This window comes from Anomaloglossus baeobatrachus, chromosome 3, assembly GCF_048569485.1.
Source record: "Anomaloglossus baeobatrachus isolate aAnoBae1 chromosome 3, aAnoBae1.hap1, whole genome shotgun sequence".
Taxonomy (NCBI): Eukaryota; Metazoa; Chordata; class Amphibia; order Anura; family Aromobatidae; genus Anomaloglossus; species Anomaloglossus baeobatrachus.
Genome location: NC_134355.1, coordinates 107,939,313 through 107,952,368, shown reverse-complemented (window position 1 = coordinate 107,952,368; position 13,056 = coordinate 107,939,313).

Sequence of the window (13,056 nt, the reverse complement as noted above, 5' to 3'; positions counted from 1 at the left end):
TTTGCCACTGCACCAGGGCACAGGATGAGCTGGGGTGAAGCGCCAGGATTGGCGCATCTAGTGGATGCGCCAATTCTGGGACACCTGTGGCCTGCTATTTTTAGGCTGTGAAGGGCCAATAACTATGGACCTTCCCACCCTGAGAATACCAGACCACAGCTGTCCGCTTTACCTTGGCTGGTGATCCAATTTGGGGGGGGACCCTACTTTTTTTTAGTAATTATTATTATTTATAAAATAATTATAAGAAAGCCTGGGGTGACCTCCACATTGGATCCCCAACCACGGTAAAGCTGCCAGCTGTGGTTTTAAGCCTACAGCCTTCTGCTTTACCCTAGCTGGCTATCAAAAATGGGGAGACCCCACGTCATTTTTTTTAAACTATTTTTTTAAATAAAAAAAATTAATGGGCTTTCCTGTATTTTGATTGCCAGCCAAGGTAATGCCAGGCAGATGGGGGTGGCAACCCGTAGCTGTCTGCTTTATCTGCGCTGAGAATAAAAAATATCGCGGAGTGCTACGTCATTTTTTTAATAATTAATTTTTACAGCACTGTCATGTCAGGCAATCAAAATACAGGAAAGCCCTTTTTTTTTTTTTAGTTATTTAAATAAATAATTAAAAAAAATATATCTGTGCTCCCGCTGCATTTTTTGTATTGCTAGCTGAGGGTAATCCGAGCAGCTACTGGCTGCTAACCCCTACTGCTTGGTGCTAAGCAATGGAAAATCCAGGGAAGCATTTTTTTTGCCAAAAAACTAAAAAAAAAATGACGTGGGCTTCGCCATATTTTTGTATGCTAGCCAGGTACAGCAGGCAGGTACGGGCTGCCCGTAACCCCCAGCTGCCTATTTGTACCCGGCTGGGAACTAAAAATATAGGGAAGCCCTTTTTTTAATTATTTCACGACGTTGGCTTCGCTCCATTTTTGTTTCTAGCCGGGTACAACTAGGCAGCTGGGGATTGGATCCGCAGCACAGCTTAGCCCGAGGTTTCTGGGCCCCTCTGCTGCGAATTGCAGTCCGCAGCCGCCCCAGAAAATGGCGCTCTCATAGAAGCGCCATCATCTGGCGCTGTATCCAACTCTTCTTGTTGTTGGTGGCTTGTTGGGTAATCATGAGTTAATACTGGCTTTGTTTTACTAGCTAGTATTAAACCAGAGATTCTTAATGTCAGGCACGTTTGTCCCGGCCATTAAGAATCTCCAATAAAGGGTTAAAAAAAAACACCACACAGAGAAAAAATACTTTAATAGAAATAAATACACAGACACACTTAGAGACTCCATCTTTATTACCCCCTGTCATCCCTCCACGATCCATGGTCTTCTGTCTTCTTTCTCCTTCAACACATGCAGCTCTGTCTGCTCCATCAGACAGCACAGCTGCATGGGGGAAGACGCTGTGCCCCGTGCAGAAATCACTCTGAGAGAGTGACCACAGGCTCCCGACTCTAAGTGGTGGCACTGGTTGCCATAGCAACGGTGCTCCGATCACGTGATTCCGGTGCTGCTGCGTGCTGGTAGCGGGACGTCCCCGTCACCGCTACCAAGCGTGTTGCTATGGCAACGGTGATCTCCGTTATTGACTGGCTGTGTCACCGGTCAGGAACCGGCTTCTGCGGACGCTGGTAACTACGGTAAACATCGGGTAACCAAGAAGCTCTTTCCTTGGTTACCCGATGTTTAACTTCGTTACCAGCGTCCGCCACTGTCACGTTGTCAGTGCCGGCTCCTGCTGCCTGCACACATAGCTAGATTACACATCGGGTAAAATTAACCCAATGTGTACTGTGGCTAGGAGTGCAGGGAGCCAGCGCTAAGCAGTGTGCGCTGGTAACCAAGGTAAATATCGGGTTGGTTACCCGATATTTACCTTAGTTACCAAGCGCAGCATCGCTTCCACGCGTTGCTGCTGGCTGGGGGCTGGTCACTGGTTGCTGGTGAGGGCTTATGATTAAGGACTGTTTTTAAATTCCCCCCCTTGTGTCCGAAACGCGTCAAGCCGCACGGCAAGTCGCATGGCGAGTTTGGATGATTTGTGACCTTTTTCTTTATTTTTAAACTTCTCAAATAAAGCATGAAGATTTTTATTCATCCATATTGGTGCTGAGTCCCACTCATTTTCTATTACCGTTTGCTGGTGAGATCTGCCTGACAGCTCACCAGCAACCCGTGTATCGACGCTCCAGCTATCCCTGCCAGGTCAGGTTGCTGGTGGGATCGCTGGAGCGTAACAGAGAGATGCAATCACAGGTCCTAGCATGTCGGTGTCATAGTCATGTGACCAGTCTGTAGCCAATGAGATAATAGTGCTGGTTACCGGGAAGATTCAGCGATTATCGGATGGAATAGCGGCAGAAGACAGAGTGCAGGATGGATCCCGGGGACAGGTAAGTGTTATGGCAATGTTTATTAACTGTATATGTACATTTATAATGTGTTTTTATGTGTTTGTGATTGCCTCCCATTGTATCCTATGGGGTTCGAGCGGTTCGCCGACCCGAACTCGAACCTGACCTCGGTTCGGCGAACCGAACTCGAGCCGAACCATGGCCGGTTCGCTCATCTCTAGTTGTGACAGAGTCCTGGCGTCCCTGCTCCACTTCCGCTTGTAACATATTCTGGCCCGCCCCCTTGGTCTTTTCACAGCACTCTCGCTGACCGTGGCCCTCTGGGAACTTCCAGTTCCGGCCTCACTAGGAAGAAGAGGGGCGGGGCCTAATCTTTGGGCGCTTTCTTGGAGAAGATGGGATTTTGGAGCGAAAAAATGGCGGAAAATGGCGGACTTGGTGGGAAACAGAATTCTGACTCGCGGTCTTCGGTTTTCAAGGCGCATGTCACCCAGGTAAGTGGGTCCTGCTCGTATCCTATTCATAACACCAGAAATTGAGGTGTGCCGCCCCCGTGCCAGCAGCTGGGTTGCTCGGGTTTGGATCTGCAGTGGCTCGAGGGGTCTCCGGACCCAGGGGTCGTGCGGCCACTCAATAAAGAGGGACTATGTACAGGGGGATTAGAAGTTCATGACACCACCCACGGTGTGTGGTAAGATGGAGTACTACTGCTGCTGTTGGTGGGGGAGCCCGGTGGCGGTGGTATGGCAGCAGGGTGTTTAACCCCTCCGTGGGTAGGGGGTTTGTGCCCCTGGAGCCCAGTGATGGTGGTGAAGGGGTCCTGCAGTACCACTGCCACTGAGGGGGAGCACGTCCAGGTGACCTTTCCCAGTGATGTTACTAGTGTGCTTTGGTCTAGTCTGACCCTTTGGGAGCCTCCACTTCTACAGCACCTCACTCTCTGATGCTGCTCTCTCATGCTGTCTGGGAGCTCCAACTCCCCAGCCTGCTTTCCTCACTGAGAGCTACTTGAGAGGCCACTGCTCTCCTTGCTCCTCTGCCGACGACTAACTAGCCACCTCCCACCCAGTGTACTTAACCCTTCGGTGGGCAGCCCTTTCCTCCCTGGACCTGCCCCCTGGTGTCTGTATGGGATTTGCATGCTGGTGTTAGCACATCACTGGGTGACACCTGGAACCAAGGGAGAGATGGATGCTGCACGGAAAGGAAAATTGTGCAACACCCTGTGACAACCTGATAGGCCAGGGCGTCACACGTCCCCCTCGCACACTATACGCTGCATTTTGATAATATTATTTACAGTGACTGACGCTATTACAGTGAAAATCCAGCTAGTAACTAGCTATTCTTTTGGTGATCGAACCGTTATCGAACGGCAAGTCGAACGGTTGAACGTGAAGCAAATCATTCGAGTTCATTGAACGACTGGAAAATCGCCCAAAACAACTCGAATTTGAAATTGTCGAACGGTTCGATTCAAACATCGCTCATCTCTAAACAGAACATCATAGACTGGTAGAAGCGGGCAGACTGGAGGGAACCGGACCTGGGTGGACTGGGAGTAGCTGCAGACGGTTGGGTGAGCCAGTGAGACTTAGGAGGACACGGCAGCTGGGGGGAAGCTTACTGAACTGATCCCTTGGATGCCATCACAGACAGGTTGCAGATTCCTAGGATGGACCATTCTTCATGTTGCTTCATCAATTCTGCAGGGCCACGGGTCAACTAAGTAGTCCCTAAACTAACCCCATTTGAATGGGACACAAGGTAGAACTGAGTCCCCAAGTCGCTTCATGCCAAGGGGACCCACATTACACTACGAGCACAGAGGAGAAAGGTGTAATGCCTGCCTGGATCCACAGACTCAGATGGGCTGTAATGGGGAGGCTAGAGGGAAGCCACTCACCAAGCAGGACCCCCAGAACCCTGAAACCCTTTAACCCCTATACAGGGATTTGGAATTACACAGGGCCCTGGTGATCACTACATGTGGAAGGCTGCAGTCTGATGAGAGTAGTAGTCAGGCAGGGTCAAACCAGGAATTGCCGAACAGGGACAGAATTGGCAGGCAATGACGTAGTCAGCAAATATAGCAGAGGTCAAATCCGGATCGGGCAGGAGGGTAGTCAGAAAACACGCAGAAGTCAGCACACAGGAATAACCAAACAGAATAGGATGTAACAGGAGCAAGGAAAATCAGAACTATCTCTGGCAGTGGTCATGTGACAGGAGGGGGAATAAGAAGGGTGTGGTGTCTTCCCATTGGCTGTAGCTGAACGCTGGCAACTTCAGCTGGAAGACACATGCCACCCACAGTCAGCCAGCAGTACTGCAGATCCCAAGATAACCCAGCCCAGTGGATGATCGGAGCCTGCGCCCACCGGAGCCGCAGGCATCGACTCCTCTCCCATCACCAGCACCATCCACGGCAGGAACATGGCGTCGCCTGGCGATCGGAGCAGAAGTCGCTGGAGCAGACTCTGGTGGTGACGTAACAAAAGGTCTTACATGGTCACGGACATTGATGGTTGCTCCTTGCTTTCCCGGGATCGGCTGGGGCCTAACATGGCGGTGACCGGTACCCCAAGGGCAGCCTTCTAAAGAACTGTGAGTAAAAGACATGCCTCAGCCTGTCATTATCGTTGCAGTCGGCCCGTGCTTTGGCGCCAACGGCCCACTCCCCCGGTTGCCACTGCCCTCACTGGGGCTCGCTCCATCTGTGGGGAGCTGGACAATCTGGGCTGCGCTAACATCAGCCCCGGAGGAAAATAACATCTCACAGTGACGTCTAATCCTTAGCCGCACACCACGGGTGGCGCTGCAAGCATCCCCCATTCCCATCCAACACCGCTCCTGGGAGAGAAGAAGTTACAGGAGGGGTCAGCAGCCGAGACCCCCAGTCACCACTGCCACCGGTGACGCTCCCCATGGATCCTTCGCCTTCCTTGCAACCTCCTCTACACCGGACAACCTTGCACCCGCCTGTTTGTCTTTTCATGTAGCCGGCGGGGCCACGGAGCCGGGTCAGGCCAGTCACAGCAGTAACCCAAAATACCACTGGCCTGGTGACGAGTAACCCCTTAGGCCCCATTGGGCGCTACACCTCTCCTGTTTTTGTTGACTTTCAACTTGGTATACTTTGATCAATTAGGAGGAAAACAGCACATACGCAATTTAATGAAACAGATAGCTTCATTATTACTGATTCAATGGGAATAAGCAAAGGATTAAAATACAAATTATATGGTTTTAGTATTCACAGAATTACTAAAACCATGTCATGAGGAAAGGGCTGTCCAAAGAAGTCTAAAGATTTGGAAGAAGAGGGTGTCCATTGCTAAACAAATTAGACATGAGAACCATAGGGAGAGAACGTATAACTGGGTGGGGAGCTGTAGCTGTGGAACAGTTGAGCACTGAGGTTAATATTGTTTTTCATTTTTTTTAAATCTGCCGGATCCAGGTGGATACACCCGCCATAGGCATCTGTGCAGCCGATGGGTTAGGCATGCATAACATGGACAACTGAGGGACTGGAAACTGCAGGTAAGCAGGAGAACGTCCTGAGGACTGCAGACAAGCAACCGGAATGCTCGAAACTGCAGGTAGGCAGGACATAGCAGGAGACCTCAGACGGACAGGATGCTTGAAACTGTAGGCAGGCGGCACCGTCCAGGAAACTGCAGACATGAGCTGAACAGCTCAAGGTATATAAAGAAACTTGGAGTCGTATAAACACTGAAGTCTTAATATCCAGACACATGAGTCTGTCTTGTTGAGGCTTATAAAGGCTCAGGCAGAATCATGTGGCACCCCAGGGTTCAGTTGCCACAAATATACCTATATTTGGGGAAGGGAAGGATATCAGCATCAGGTAATCCCATATACAACATTTCCATTCCAAGCCTGGAGGGGGAGCTCTACAAGCTGAGTGCAGGTGAGGTCCCCTTTGAAATCCAGGTTTGGAGGTGGAGTTAAAAAGACAGTTGACAGTTGGAGAAAAGGAGACTGTGCGAGCTGAGAGTGAGGGAAGACATCAAAATAGAGAGGGCAGTGCTTTGCCCGTACGAGTAACTGTGTGACCGCCTGAGGGATCAGGAGTGAGGCAAAAGAGGAGTGACTGGGGAGCTGGAACCAAATAGTTTCATCCTCAAGGAACAGCGCTGATTACCGGACACCGGCGTCTGAGATTGTGAGGGATCTAATCTACCCAGCAATAAAGACCGGAGGCCAGGGAGACTCCAGATCTCCTGGCCACAGCAGCACCTGAAGGCAAAGCCGCTACACAGAGCTTAGGGACCACAGTGAGTACAGCAGTGCCCCTTAGAGAAGCTCCCGCCGCCTGCCATACAGGTGAAGACAGTGAGAGAGGGACAAGGTATAGCTACAGGCAGCCTAGTAGAAGGAGAGGCACAGCGCAGCAGGGAGGCCTCACAACTAACCTGGTGCAGAGACCACCAGGGCCATGGAACCGGGCACAGGCCCCCGTGACATAATCCCATTAACCAACACCCGGAACCGAGTATACCACGGAGCCATAGGCTGCTGCATTAAAGTGACAGTTGAAAAGGCTGTGAAGAAAAACCGCCATATCTGTGTACAACTAAAACTGCCCTGGGGATCCTGCTTCACCTACAGGAAGCGTAAACAACTGGCTGCCTAACCATAACCCCAGAGGTCTGACATCCACCCCCAGTAACCATACTGGAACCGTAGGTGGCGTCACAAAATACTTTTATTTTTTTTAGTTATTATTTACTGACTTTCAGCAACCACCAGAGCCATGGAACTGGGCACAGGCCCCTGTGACATAATCCCATTAACCAACACCCAGAACCGAGTAGCCCACGGCCCTGGGGTGGGTCAATCACATGGAATCATGCTGGACCATCCACAAACTCCACCATGGAGCACAACAGAGTCCAGTGGATTGGGGTGAGAGAAGTAAGGCGAGGATCCAGGGTAGGTGCTTAACACCAAGATTTTGCTAGACTCGTTAAACATGACTCCGGGAGCAGCATCAGGTGGACCGAGGGCGCACCCCTGTTGCTAGATAATGCCCCACTTGCCCGCCCCTAGATAGACCCCATAGTGCACAAATAGTTTAAATCTTTGTCCTATGAGTTCTAGGTTGATAATTTCTACAGACCTTGTCTTTTTGTTTTGAACATTTCCAGCAGATGGCGGTATTGCTGCACAATACAACATAAAACGATCTATATACATCACTGCAAATCAGCTTATTTTTTTGCACTTAGGTGAACATTACTCTACTGTTAAACATATCAATACAAAAATATTTCAAATGTTAATTAATGTGTCTATCCCTTATAATGGGGCAAATATGGAAGTATACAATCACCAATCACTTCTACAACAGTCAAAGTTTATAATGGTCCTGCCAAGGCTCCCGGATTGTTCTATCATGTAATGTTTCTTACTCTGTGCATAACTAATAACAAGGCTTATTACTAATATTTGTGAGGGGTTTGTTTCCAAATGTCTATTTCATAAATGTTCAAGCAAGTATAGCTACAGTATTTCACAAAAGTGAGTACACTCCTCGCATTTTTGTAAATATTTTAATTTATTTTTTCATTGGACAACACTGAAAATATGACACTTTAATACAATGTAAAGTAGTCAGTGTACGGCTTGTATAACAGTGTAAATTTGGTGTGAGTTATTCAGAGGGCACATATCTTCAGTGTTGTTCCATGTAAAGATATAATAAAATATTTACAAAAATGGTGGGTGTACTCACTTTTTTTAAACTGTTTTTATTGACTTTTCATATATAACAGCAAGATACATAACAATAATAGCAACATATACAGTATGATTCCCCTCCTACCCCCAGTGGTGTACTCACTTTTGTGATATACTGTACATACTACAGTGCATTAGACAAATCTATATACTTTAATATATTTTACCCTGTAAAAAGGGGCAGAGCAGCTTCTAGTATACTGCTTAAAATACCTTCACAAATGTACATTTTATTGTAAATGTAATTTGGAAGAATTTTTCAGATACCTTTACTACAGGTCTCATTGTAATTTACATGTCTTCTTTCTCATGTATTCTATAAATTCCTCTAGACCAGGGCAGGGAAACACACAGCCGGCGGTCAACATCTGGTCCTCTGACTGTTCCAGTCTGGCCTTTGGACCGAGAGAGCCAAAGGGCTGAAACCAGTGGACAATGGGCCGCACCATTCCCTCTCCCGCTGTCCATCTGCCACCGCTGCTGCTCGCTGCCCAATATCACCGCTATTTGCATCCACAGGATGCAGACAGCGATGAATACATTGGTGGAGCAAGAGCCGCTGGCTCCGACTTCCACCTATCAGCGTGAGGTACAGTAAACATGATGACGTTACATCATCGCGTGTGGTGTGCAGAGCATCAGGGCACCAGAGGCTGGAGCAGACTGCCAGGTGGAACCTGGGCAAGGTGAGAATATGGGGGGATTTTTATTTTTGCAAGTGTATGGGATGTTTTTATATATGTAGGAGGCTGTGTGGGGGCTCAAAATGTATGTAGTGGGCCATGTGGGGGCTTAGAAATGTATATAGGAGGCTATGTGGGGGCTCATAAAAGTATATAGGAGGATATGTGGGACTCACACTTTATATAGGAAGCTATATGGGGCTCATATTGTATATAGGTGCTTATGTGAGGCTCACAAATGTATATTGGAGACTGTGTGGGGGCTCATAAATGTATATAGGAGCCTATGTGAGGGCTCATGATGAATTTAAGAGGCTATGTGGTGGCTCATAAATTTATATAGGAGGCTATATTGGGGCTTATAAAATAAATAGGAAGCTATATGGGGCTCATGTCGTAAAGTATATTGGACTTTATGTGGAGCTCATAATGTAATAGAGGGTAAGTGAGGGCTCAAAATATTTATGAGGCTTTGTGGGGCTCACAATTTATATAGGAGCCTATGTGGGACTCATGCAGTATATAGATAGAAGGCAATGTGAGGGGGCTCATCCTGTTATTTAGTAGGCTATGTGAGGGCTCCGAAATGTATATAGGCGGCTATGTGGGGGCTCATAAAGTGTATAGGAGGATATGTGGGGGCTCAGAAATGTATATAGGAGACTACGTGAGGGCTCATAAAGTATATAGGAGTCTATGTGGAAGGTTCAGCCTCATACAGTATATAAGGCTAAGGGGGGCTTATAATGTATATAGGAGGCTATGTGGGGGCTCATGCTTTATATATGAGCCTAAGTGGTGCTCATAATATATATTGAAGGCTATGTGGGGCTCAAAAAGTACAGTGACAAGCAAAAGGGTTGCAATGTTTTGAACTTTTTACTTTCAGGCTCCATATCACACCATCCATTTACAGCTTTGAGCATGACACTACCTTCGTTATATAGACAATCATCTTGGCTATCTCAGCTGTTAGTTTCACTTGCAAATATTTAGCATATAATTAGTTATGCAGATTATTGTCATGTCACTTTATTGTTCCTGTTTTGCTCTTGGTGTTTGAAAAATCTTTTTCTTCCTGTATACTACAAATTACAACCTGTCCTCACATTCCATAATAGCTCAGTGTGTTATTAGGTTGATTCCCAAGTGAAAGTCACTGGTTCAAAGCGAGGAGCAGCCATGAATAAGATTTTCCAAGAAAAGAGAAACAGCATCATCCAGCTCATCGATATTGATAGCGGTCTCCCCGTCAAGAAAACCGTGAAACTGCATCATGTGAGTGTCATGACAGTTGGAAGAATAGCAAATTAAGTTCGTCCATCCACTCAAAAGCCAAGAAATGTACGTTCGGGCAAAATATCGGAGTCAACAAGTCGTCTCATCATCAGGTCTATCAGTACTGGTGTAACAAACATGGAGTAAGAAGTGGCTTGCATGCTTCGAAATAGTGAGATCACAGATGTCCATGCAAGCACTGTGCAATGCACTTTATACAAATCTGGATTGGTGGCCTGAAAACAGGTGAAGAAGCCTCAACTTCAATATCATCATAAGAAGCGTCAGCTTGAGTTTGCAAATAAGTACAAAAAAGAGGACAGTAGAAGATTGGAAATAGGTGCTTTGAAGCGATGAGACAACAGTCAAAACACTAGGCTCTGAATCAGGGGTTCCCAAACTTTTTACACAGGGGACTAGTTCACCGTCCCTCAGACTGTTGGAGGGCTGGACTATAAAAAAAAACCTATAAACAAATCCCACGTATCCATAATGATCCCCCTATGCTCCTGTGATGCCCTGGCCTATCAAGTTGTCACAGGGTATTGTGCAATCTGCCCTCCTGTGCAATATGCACTTCCTCCTTGGTTAGGGTCCCTAACAAATGGTGTTGCCAAAAGCAGCTAATCAAAATCTTAGGAGCACTCTGCATCACACCCACCAGATACACCAGTGGACGGCCTGAGTGGAATAGGGTCGCCCACTTGGGGGGTTGGTAAGGGGAGGTCATGAGTGTCAAGAAAAGGGCAGTGTAGTGTTGGAAGAGAAGGAAAGAGGTCAGGAGCCGGGCTCCTTGGAAGTACTAGGTAGCAGACGGTGGTCTGGGCCTGGTAGGAGCTGGAACCCCGGTCGCAAGGGATCGTGACAAGGGGCACGGTATTGTCGTGAAGGACAGCCGATGGCCTTGTACCATCACCAGGCTGGGGCCAGGGCACGACGGGGTATGTGGACCCTAGGTCAGGAAGTAGCTTTAGGCAACCTGACAATTTACCTGACGAGAACAGAGCCTTCAAGATCCGCTCTCCACCTGCTCCAAAATTGGGGTGTGGAGGTCACCTGAGCTGTAGTATGTTTGTTTAAACATAATAAGAATATCTGTGTATGTAAATAATCAAAATGTAGATGTAGTTGTATAATTATCTGTCTGTCTATGTAGCCATCGAATGGACCCATAGTATAATTCAAAGTTGGATAGTCATGAAGGAGTTAACCAAAGATAATGAAGCCAGAATGTGAAGCTGCAAAGTCTTATCAGTAATGTTCACACAGAAAGAATGTACAGAAACAAACTGCTCTGTGAGAAATTAGGGAGTAAAAGTACTCCCTGTTTAGCTTCAAGATTAGAGATGCAAATCGTATATTGGGTGTCTTGGAATACAGGAGGAAGTGGATAACGCTGGCTCAAAGAGAGCATGTCTGTGTGTTCATTGTCTGATACATGGATATATCGGCATTGGTATACAGCTAATACGGCACCGTCTCTGGATATCCCAAACGAAGACTCCATTAGCAGTCTTCACCAAAAATCTCTACCTTGACAGTTGGAGCCCAATGTGAGGCTCCTTTCACGGATGCATTGCTGACCTACAAATACCGATGCTTTGGACGTCGCGGACTGAAATCTCGGTAAGAGTTACATACTGTGTATTCACTACCGTTGTGGTTGGTTTGGAGAGGAGGGAGTGACGGGCTTTGTGTCCTTATCGGTGTTAAAAAGGTACCTGATTGTGACTCAGGGGTAGGGCCCGCTGGAGCTCAGAGCACGATCCCAGCCCTGAGGTGTGGATCGAGTGTCACACGGGATCCAGAGGACGGTTGTTAGGGCAGGAAAGATGATGGTGGCCGGATATAGCTAGTTAGACTGACCCGGTCTGTAATTAAAGACGCAGGGGGGTTCCCGTGACCGAAGATAGGGATTAGGACTGGTACAGACCGGTGGGACAGGGCAACTGGGAAGAGTTGGCACAGACCACTGGGACAGACCTTACTTACCATACTTAAGAATTGGTACAGACCACTGGGACAGACCAGTTAGGACGTTTAACAATTGATACAGTTGACCAAGTCCTGAGGTCGGGACATTCTTGTATATGCATGTACATTTTTGTACATCCTCCTCCTTTCATGAGACAAATCCTCAGTGAAAGAAGATAGGGATTAGGACAATAAATTGGTGCAGCTGATCAAGTCCGGAGGGAATACATTTTGTACCCCTGCTCCGTGACAAAGGACACTTATTACTATATAGCTGAGAAAGCAGCTAGTATAGAGGTGGAGCCATAGGTGCCGGCCGGACTCTAACACACGCCGCATAGTCATAAATTAGTGTAATTCGGACACCACCAAGATAGCAAAAATGTTCAGACAGAGGAGACAGAAAGCTAAGAGGTCTGAAGGGTCACAGACTGTGTTAGAGCTAGTTGCAGAGATAGAAGGGAAGAAAGCTGTACATCATGCCTTGGAGATTTTTAAAATATTAGAATTACCAAAAGGAGGTCGGTTACAACTGTCACTATGGGCAACAGCACTAAAAGCAAAAAAGGGCAAGTTAAAAGACAGGAGATTGTTGAATGATGCAGAATATCGCAGGCATTGCTGTTGGAAGGATATATTGAGGTTGAAGATGAAGATGAGCAAGGGGATGTTGTGTTTTACTATATGTTACCCGAGTCTAAGGACAGATCTAAGGGTCCTCCGGCAGGTTGTTCTGTTGCTGCCCCACAACCTGATCCCCATTCTATTCCCCCCATCCCGGAGATGCTCATAGATGCTGCAACCCCACCCACTAGACAGCATTGCTTAACTCTTTCCACACCCATACTCCTGTGTTACATCTCGTGGCTCTCCTGAGGCAAGGACTGAGGCAGTCTCCCATTCCTTGCCTGCCACGAGCACTCCTGCTCAGCAGCGCCGAAGGTCTGCCAGACTGCGCAGTGTGCAGGAGATACCTTCTCAGAGAGGCAGCAGAAAGGTG